Genomic DNA, 8,558 nt, shown 5'->3' on the forward strand with positions numbered 1-8,558 from the left:
TGCGTTCAGGCCAATTGATTGCACTGGGACTGGAAGACAGGTCTGAGAAATGAACTTTATAGATCTCCCTGAACAGCAATCTTGAAATGTTATGTTGCATTTTTTGTTTCTTTCTGGAAAGAGTTCCTATTGATTCTGCTTCACTGAAGCCATATATAGAGTAAATTCGGTTGGTTGTGTTTTCCCAATACCACAAAACCGTACAACTTATCTGCTTCTCGGCTGGAAGTACTGAAACCAAGTTAAAATCGCCTTCTGCCTGCACTGAGGTTCTGTAATCAAACCAGTGGTTTTAAAGGCACCTCGGTTTCACCAGTTCTCTGAACGCACTGCTGTACTTATTCCAGACTGCCCTGGAGTGTCTACACCTGTTACGTGTCATAACCCAGATTGCTGTGTGAGCACCATCATCACACACATACCACAGAAGTGTAGATAAGATTCATATACAGTGGTACCTCGGGTTACAGACGCTTCAGGTTACAGACTCTGCTAACCCAGAAATAGTACCTTGGGTTAAGAACTTTGCTTCAGGATGAGAACAGAAATTGTATGGCGGCAGCAGCGGGAGGCCCCATTAGCTAAAGTGGTACCTCAGGTTAAGAACAGTTTCAGGTTAAGAACGGACCTCCAGAATGAATTAAGGTCTTAACCTGAGGTACCACTCTATTATCATTTGCACCGGCGCCTATGGGCCAAGGTAATTTCACCCCCAATGTTTTTTTGAGGGGGCTGCCCCCGCTCAGTGTTCAGAGGGTGCTTGGCTTGTCCCCCGGCTCCTCAAGACGTAATACAAGTGATGTCAGTATGTGGCTCTTTTGCTTATTTCCTCTAATGTTGCCCTCCAGAAGGGTGCAATTTCTTCATATAACACCACATAGAAACATGGTTCCCCATTCTTTACATCCTCTCCAACCCTGGGTGAGAAGATCCCATTACTCTGCTATGTGCACGGAATAAGATACCACCCAAGTATTCATTTTAATTCTAAAATAAATAGATTCCATTTCATTTAAACAGCCTAAAACTGATTTGCTCTACCATTCAGCTAAAACGCCTTCATACTTTCTATTGCCTTGAACACTCTTTAGCCTCAGAATACCAGGCAAAGCAGACAGAATACAAACAGCTATTAGAACGAGCCATCACTGGACTTACACGGAAAAATGTCTTTGGCTCTGCTTCGCTCGTGATGAGTAATGCTTTGTATGGGGACTTTAGGAAATTGAGGGCTGAAAGAACAGGAATCAGGACTTACTTAGCAGGTCCACGGCTGCGAAAACAACATTCCTGACTGTAGCCTTTGTTTACTGTCCCCCTTCTAAAACAGCTCCTTTCCTCCTTCTTGATGTGTGGCTATAAAAAGGTCATATATATAAACTCAGTGGGGTTGCTGATTTCAGCACACATTTTCCATTCCTGTCTGAGTTTTAAAAAGCTGCATTTTGCTTTCCCCCTTTAAACGTATTTCTCAAAATTGACCAATTTGTGGGGGTTGGGGGGGGGACCACACACAACAACACAAAGCATTTGACAGGTTCTTATAGTCACTGTTGTTTGGGAAGTTGTTGTGTTGGCAGGGTGACCTTAGCTGCAGAACGCACTAATTGTCGGTAACATTTAATTAAATGCTCACTGCTGATGAAGTTTCCTTGACAAGCCTCAACTTCGCCTGTTTTGTAGAACTGATTAAAGAAATTGCACAGTGTGAGACTTACAGTTCGGTCCCACTGTTTTGCACATGTCCCTGTGGGGTAGGAAGGTTTATTAATATCATCATTGCTTACCGACAGATTTTCTAAAGGACAATGACCACGAAAGACATATGACTTATATGTAAGTTTAAAAGATTGTTTCTGACTAATATGCCACAATTTATAATTCTATATCAGGCAGGGCTAGTTGCGGTGGCATAGAATCAGGGTGGAGGGTGGGGCTGAGGGAACCATCACCCCAGGTGCAATTTTTGGGGGGCTTTTGCGAGCAGTGCTGTGAGTTGGTGAGGACAAAGAAGTCTGGGTAGGGACTACTGAGCTGCTAAATGAGGTTACGATTACAATTGTGGTTTAAAGGTGGGAGAGGGAAAAGAGGAACGAAGTATGTTGACATTACGTAACAGGAGGAGTAGGGGGGAAATGGTTAAGTTGCCTAGGTAACTAGTCTTCCAGAAATGACTTCACACTTAACATATGCCTTAAAACATTCACAATGCTTTTATTTTAATGAAACTTTTTGTTCTCTGGAAAGAACCGGTATACAATAGGGGTTCCAGCAAAACAAAAGGTTTTTGTTAATTTCTATGCCACACACACACCCTACGTTCAACGATATGTTCTTTAAAAAGGATATTGCAAGATTCCTGCTTACTGTCTCAATCATTCTTTTATATATTTAATATAAATACTGTGATATAAACACAATATAAATATTGTGATATAAATACAATATAAATATATGATATAAATACAATTTAAAAATTCATTCCTATCCCACGTCATCAAAATAATTTTTCAATACGGCTTACTTCATAAAGCCATTTATGTATTAACAGCATAATCCTATGTGTGTCTTCTCAGAAGTAAGTTCCACTGGGTTCAGTTGGTGTGACTCTCAGGTGCATGTGCACAATAGGGTTAGAGGATAATTTATTTAAAGTACGTATAAGCCACCGTTTTGACTTAAAATATCCAAAGCAGTTTACAACATAAAGGATTATTTAGAAAAGAAAAGAAAATATTAGCAACATGCTACCTAGAAGCCATATTAAAATGGTGAGAATAGTAGCAATAATAAATGACACTTTAAAAGCCTAAAGGCAGCAATCGATAAACGCAAAAAAAACCCCAACACAAATTAAAATGCAGGAGCAAATGTTAACATTTTTACCTGGTGCCTAAAACTCATGATCTTAAGTCCCAGCCTATTGATCAAAGTAGGGTGTTTCACAGCTAGGGTCCTACAATGCATTGTAGTAGTCGACACATTGCTCTTCTGGTTTATTGATGTTATGGTACGGTAGTACTCACTTCCATTTGTGAGTACATTTGTGAATGTAGCTTGCATTCATTTCAGTGGGACACATGTGTATTCTGCGTAACATTTGCAGCCGAAAGAACAACAGGCACATTAGTTGGAAGAGAACAGAGAATTGTAATGAGATCCACTATGGTGTGGCGATTGGATTGCTGATTCAGGGTATGAACACCCAAGTTCTTATCCCCACTTGGCCATGAAGTTCACGGGATGCGGGATGACACTGGCCAGCAACTCTAACTCTCTCTCTCTCTCTCTCTCTCTCTCTCTCTCTCTCTCTCTCTCTCTCTCTCTCTCTGCCTAACCTACCTCACAGGGTTGTTGTGAAGGTACTTACAGGGAAAGAAAATCAGTTATGCTGCCTCGAAGTTGCTTGAAGTCTATATGCTATGAAAATACCTTCAGATACCCACACCCAAACAGAGCATAACCTGGAAGGAAGATGCAGTAACAACTGTGCCATTGTTGCAGTTAAAAATCACTTGCAAAGCTCCCAAGTCACACACATACGAGCTGTCATGTGCAGAAGCCTTCCTTGTAAACATGTTGTGAGAACCTTCCGCAGCACTTGCAGTCAAGAGCTGACTGTTGGTGTCTCTGCTGTCATAACGTGATCTGGTGGGAATGAATGACAAGGCAGAGACTAAGAATTGGAGCTTTAATAGAGTGCTTGAGCAGTGATGTCATCAGCATGCAGTTCTTTTCTGTTATATTTATTATTAAGACTTGGCTGGACTTCGTCAGTTTCTTGTCAAACCTAATTATTATCGTGATTTCAGCAACGGGCATCAGAGAAACTTGTCACTGGGTTGGACAGAGTTGACTGGTTTGCTTCCTCTGGCATTTCAAAAGGATAGACAACCTGAACTGAACAGGAAGACTTAATATCTTCCTGAATGAGAGTGTGGCCGCGCTTTCCCAGAATCTTTGCATATTAGCATCTTTTTAGAAAACATGCAGAGAGCATGGGACAGAAAACAATGGTTCCATTTAAGACAGATCTTTGCTCTGAAGTGGAGGGTCAGGACACTTCATCACCTGAAACACAGCCAAATTCACACTTCTTTGAATTTTGCAAGTAATGCATTTGCCAAGTAATGTGTACAAAAATGCATATGCTAGGCTAAAGTGTGCATGTTACTGGAAAATAGCATAAAGATATATAAAAGTAGGGGGAAATTGCTTGGCAAAAATATGTATACAGTGGTAACTCAGGTTAAGAACTTAATTCGTTCTGGAGGTCTGTTCTTAACGTGAAACTGTTCTTAACCTAAGGTACCACTTTAGCTAATGGGGCCTCCCGCTGCCGCTGCGCGATTTCTGTTCTCATCCTGAAGCAAAGTTCTTAACCCGAGGTACTATTTCTGGGTTAGCGGAGTCTTTAACCTGAAGCGTCTGTAACCTGAAGCGTCTGTAACCCGAGGTTCCACTGTATTGTGGAACAGAAATGTATATATTTTGGTGGGACATTAACACTAAAATGCTGATGAATATTCATGATAAGTGTTTAAAAACAACAACACAGAGAATGATGCGGAAATGTGGAGAACTGTACTTAAAAACAATGAACTGAAATGGGAAGATTTGCCCTTCCTTGCTGGGCATATGTGAAAGCTAACGGGGAGCCTAAGCCCTGCCTCTTCTGCACTGGACCACAGATCTCCTACCCACCCTTTTAAAACTTTGCTTACAGGTTTGTTGGCTGCCCTGCAAAGTACAGTGCTGGTGAGACCCTCCCTGGCCCCCTGCCATCTTCAGTGGCCCACTGGAAATTCTGTCATGGGCCAGTGACCCACGACTTTTCAGTGCCTCACAGTGCCCCTGCCCCCAGATGAGCAGAAAGGACTGGAACCTTTCTTCTATGAGAGCAATTATGGATTCCTGGCATGGCTCAGTGTATCTTGCTTGAAAAAACAAGGCTGAGCTTAGCTCTCATGCATGCTAGTCTGACTCAGAAGTAAGTGTCGCTGTGCACAATGGAGCCTACTCCCAGATAACTGTGCAGAGGGTTGCAGAGTAGGAGATAACCAAATAGTGACATGTCACACACACACACCCCTCCTTCCTCGAGTTTCTTTGTAACTTGCAGCTTCCCTCCCTTTGTCCTGCTTCTCTTGGCCTTGACTGAACAGCTGGCTGACCTTTTATTTCGTTTTCCTGGATAGATTGGCCTGTTGTGCAGCCAATATCCTTGGTCCAAGGGGGCCTCTTGCTATTTTTGTTCCAGTCACAAAACATTATTTCCACCCTTCCCCCTCCTTGACTTGCACTCAGCCCCAGCCTCCCATGCTGGGCTGCCCCCCCCCCCCGATACAGCTTGTCGAAACAGCATCCTGCCTGACTTTTCACATTTATTTGATTCTCCCCCTTTCTTCCACGCAGCCCGCTGAAAAATCCAGAAGAAAGGAGGTGGCCTTTCTTCTCAAAAAAGGAGAAAGTATTTATTTGCATATTGGCCTCCTCCCAAGGAGCAGGCAACTAGGTGTGACAGTCCAGCTCTCTCTCTCTCTATTCCATCCATCACAAGCAGGGGAGTTTGTGATGGTGCTGGAGCCTTGCCTGGAAGCACCGGGGGGCTGGATGGGGGCCAAAAAATGGGGCTGAATCCTGGTAAGGTGAAGGGGGTTGGGGGTTGGGGTATCCACAGTCCAGGTGTTAGGCATGCTACCTGTTCTCAGAGGTGGGGTGTTTTCCTGATGATAATGCATAAGGTAAATAAACATTATAGTTCAAATTGTTGAAAATGCCAGAAGATCTCACTGCCCTACTTTGATGCCCTTTCCATGTGGAAATATTTTCAATCTGAAAGAGGATGGCTGGGTACCACTAAAGAGCTCTAGTGATTCCACACTGTGAAAGCATTGCTTTCCCACAATTAGCTGGAAGCAGAATTAAATGGCACTGCCTCCCAGTACTTAATACAGTGCTATATCATTTAGCAATCCCATGTCCAAGTATCATGTTTACTCACAAGTAAGTCATTTACAGGAAGGGGCTTCTATATTGTTGATTAAGTGTTTCCTTCTTTCAGGTTCAGTCCTGTCTGGCATGGCTGGGGGATTTGTGATGACTTGACCCTTAATTATTCATTTTCCGTCCATCAGGAAAGGACTTTAATGCTGGTTTCCTTGTTTTGATATAAAATAAACGGGGAAATTCATCAACCAAACAAGTAATCCTCCCCTGGGTAGAAACTGATGAATTAAAGGGCATCACTTGCAGTTGAACGGAATAGGAAGCAATTGTATGAGCTGAACCTGCAAGAAGGAGGTTTTTGTTTAAAGGCACAATTCTATACCAAAGGACTAATATACAAGCAATCTGGTCCAAGAAGTGCAAAATGGTCCTGAGTTCAGTGGCTCTCTACTGCTGCAAATTACAATGCAGGGATGAACTTCCATTAGCCAGAGTTTCTTTACACATTAAATACTTTTTCATTGTTTATGTTGTGGTTGACGGTCAGGATCCGCTGTAAAACCTCTGTTATGTATGCAGTGCCAATATTTTCGCTTTGGCCATTGAGCTGCTTAAGGGTGGCTCTGGCTGCAACCGATTTCCATGCTTTATTCATTCCTAATTACAGGCTATTTGCATGAATACAGGTTTTCATGCTTGTAGAAGAACCGAATAGGCTTCAGAATACAATTGTCTCATTAATCTACTCAACATAAAACAAATGTTTTCCTAATTATCTCAGCTCCCAAGAGAGGTTTTTGGAGGCAGAATAATACTCATAAGAAAACTACAGGAGGTGTGATGTATGTATAATACAGTTTATATTCCTATGCATATTGCTGGTATACAAATTAAGAGAGATATGCATATGAATTGACAGTGACCCACCTATAAAGAAATGACAGGTAATATTCATTCGTTCTTTCATTTACTACCCTTTTGTCTACCTTGATCACATCCTTGGTTTTTATTTCCACATCCAAGATGATTACTCTGCAGAGACTCCAATTAGCACAAGGTCTGGGCTGACTTTCCTCTTCTGGAGCTTTGCATCAAAGACTTAAGAGATTTCAAAGAGAACCTTGATGTGAGCAGGGTCCTGATTGCATATGAATGACCCAACATTTCAGAAATGAAAACAGGGACTTGCTTGTAACTCTCTTAAGCATCACTCAAAACAAAAACAGCATCACCACCAAAACAGCCAGCACTGTTACACATTGCTGAACCTCCGCTGTCTCTTGTATACTGTATTCATCTACCATGCAACAGTCTGATCTCTGGTAATTTAAAAGGCAAAGCAGTGCTTGTTCTTTTGGTTAAAGATGTACTAGAAAAACATGATCTGTTCAAAAGTTGTAGGAGCAACTGCAGCTGTAATAGCATGCTGTATAACGTACAATGCTTGGGTGTTCGTAGCCATTTATACGCAGGACTTCATAGCCATTTTAATAATAATAATAATAATAATAATAATAATAATAATAATAATAATAATAATAATAATTTATTATTTATACCCCACCCATCTGGCTGGGCTTCCCCAGCCACTCTGGGCGGCTTCCCAAAAAATATTAAAATACTGTAATACATCAAACATTAAAAGCTTCCCTAAACAGGGCTGCCTTCAAATGTCTTCTAAAAGTCTGCTAGTTGTTGTTCTCTTTGACATCTGGTGGGAGGGAGTTCCACAGGGAGGGCGCCACTACCGAGAAGGCCCTCTACCTGGTTCCCTGCAGCCAGAACTTGCTGGAACTCAGTTCCGGCACCTCTTTTTCTACAAAAATAGCACTGTTGTACTCACATTTGGCCAGGACAAGATGCACACACTGCCATCCTCACTCAGAGATTTGCAGTGCAATCCTATATACAACTGCTCAAATCACATTGACTTCAGTGGGCTCACTCCCAGGTAAGTAGGGGTAGCCCAGCCCGTTTCACCACCTGAGACAAAACAAGAATTGCCATCTCCTGACCTGCCACACTGTGCTCCACTTCTGCTGCACCCCAGTTCTTGCCAAACCGAAGGGGGTAGGGGGAGCCAAGGAGAAAATGGTGCACTGCATAGGAACACCAGTGGCAGATCCACGTCCGGAACACCTCCCTCGTGGTAGTGGAAGTGGTGAGGCAGGTGGAGAGCCACCACTTTCACTTTTGCTGCTGTCTCTGCAGGCAAGTGTACAGTTCCCTCATCCCTGAGCATTGGCAATGCTGGCTGGGAATGGTAGGAGTTATAGTCTGACATCTTGAGGGCCACAGTTTTCTCACCCCAGATTTGGTAACTGAACGGTGGAGTCCAGGGTTGTCCATTCCACATTTAAACAAAACAAAACACCATGCATTGACTTAACATTTCTTTTAGCTAGAAGAGTCTTCTTTTCTCAGGAACTGCAGCAGGAATAGTGGCAACTGTCAAGTTGTAGGTGAACATATCAGATGACACAGCGATTCTTCAAACAGCTCTTGTTTATTCACAGGCCAGAACAGAACTGAACTGAAGGGTTCCGCCAGCCTGCTTATCTAGAGCTCCACTAGAATGCAACAGTAACCATTTTCTGTAACTATCCAAT

Source organism: Podarcis melisellensis (assembly GCF_964234715.1).
Source record: "Podarcis melisellensis genome assembly, chromosome: 7".
Classification (NCBI taxonomy): domain Eukaryota; kingdom Metazoa; phylum Chordata; class Lepidosauria; order Squamata; family Lacertidae; genus Podarcis; species Podarcis melisellensis.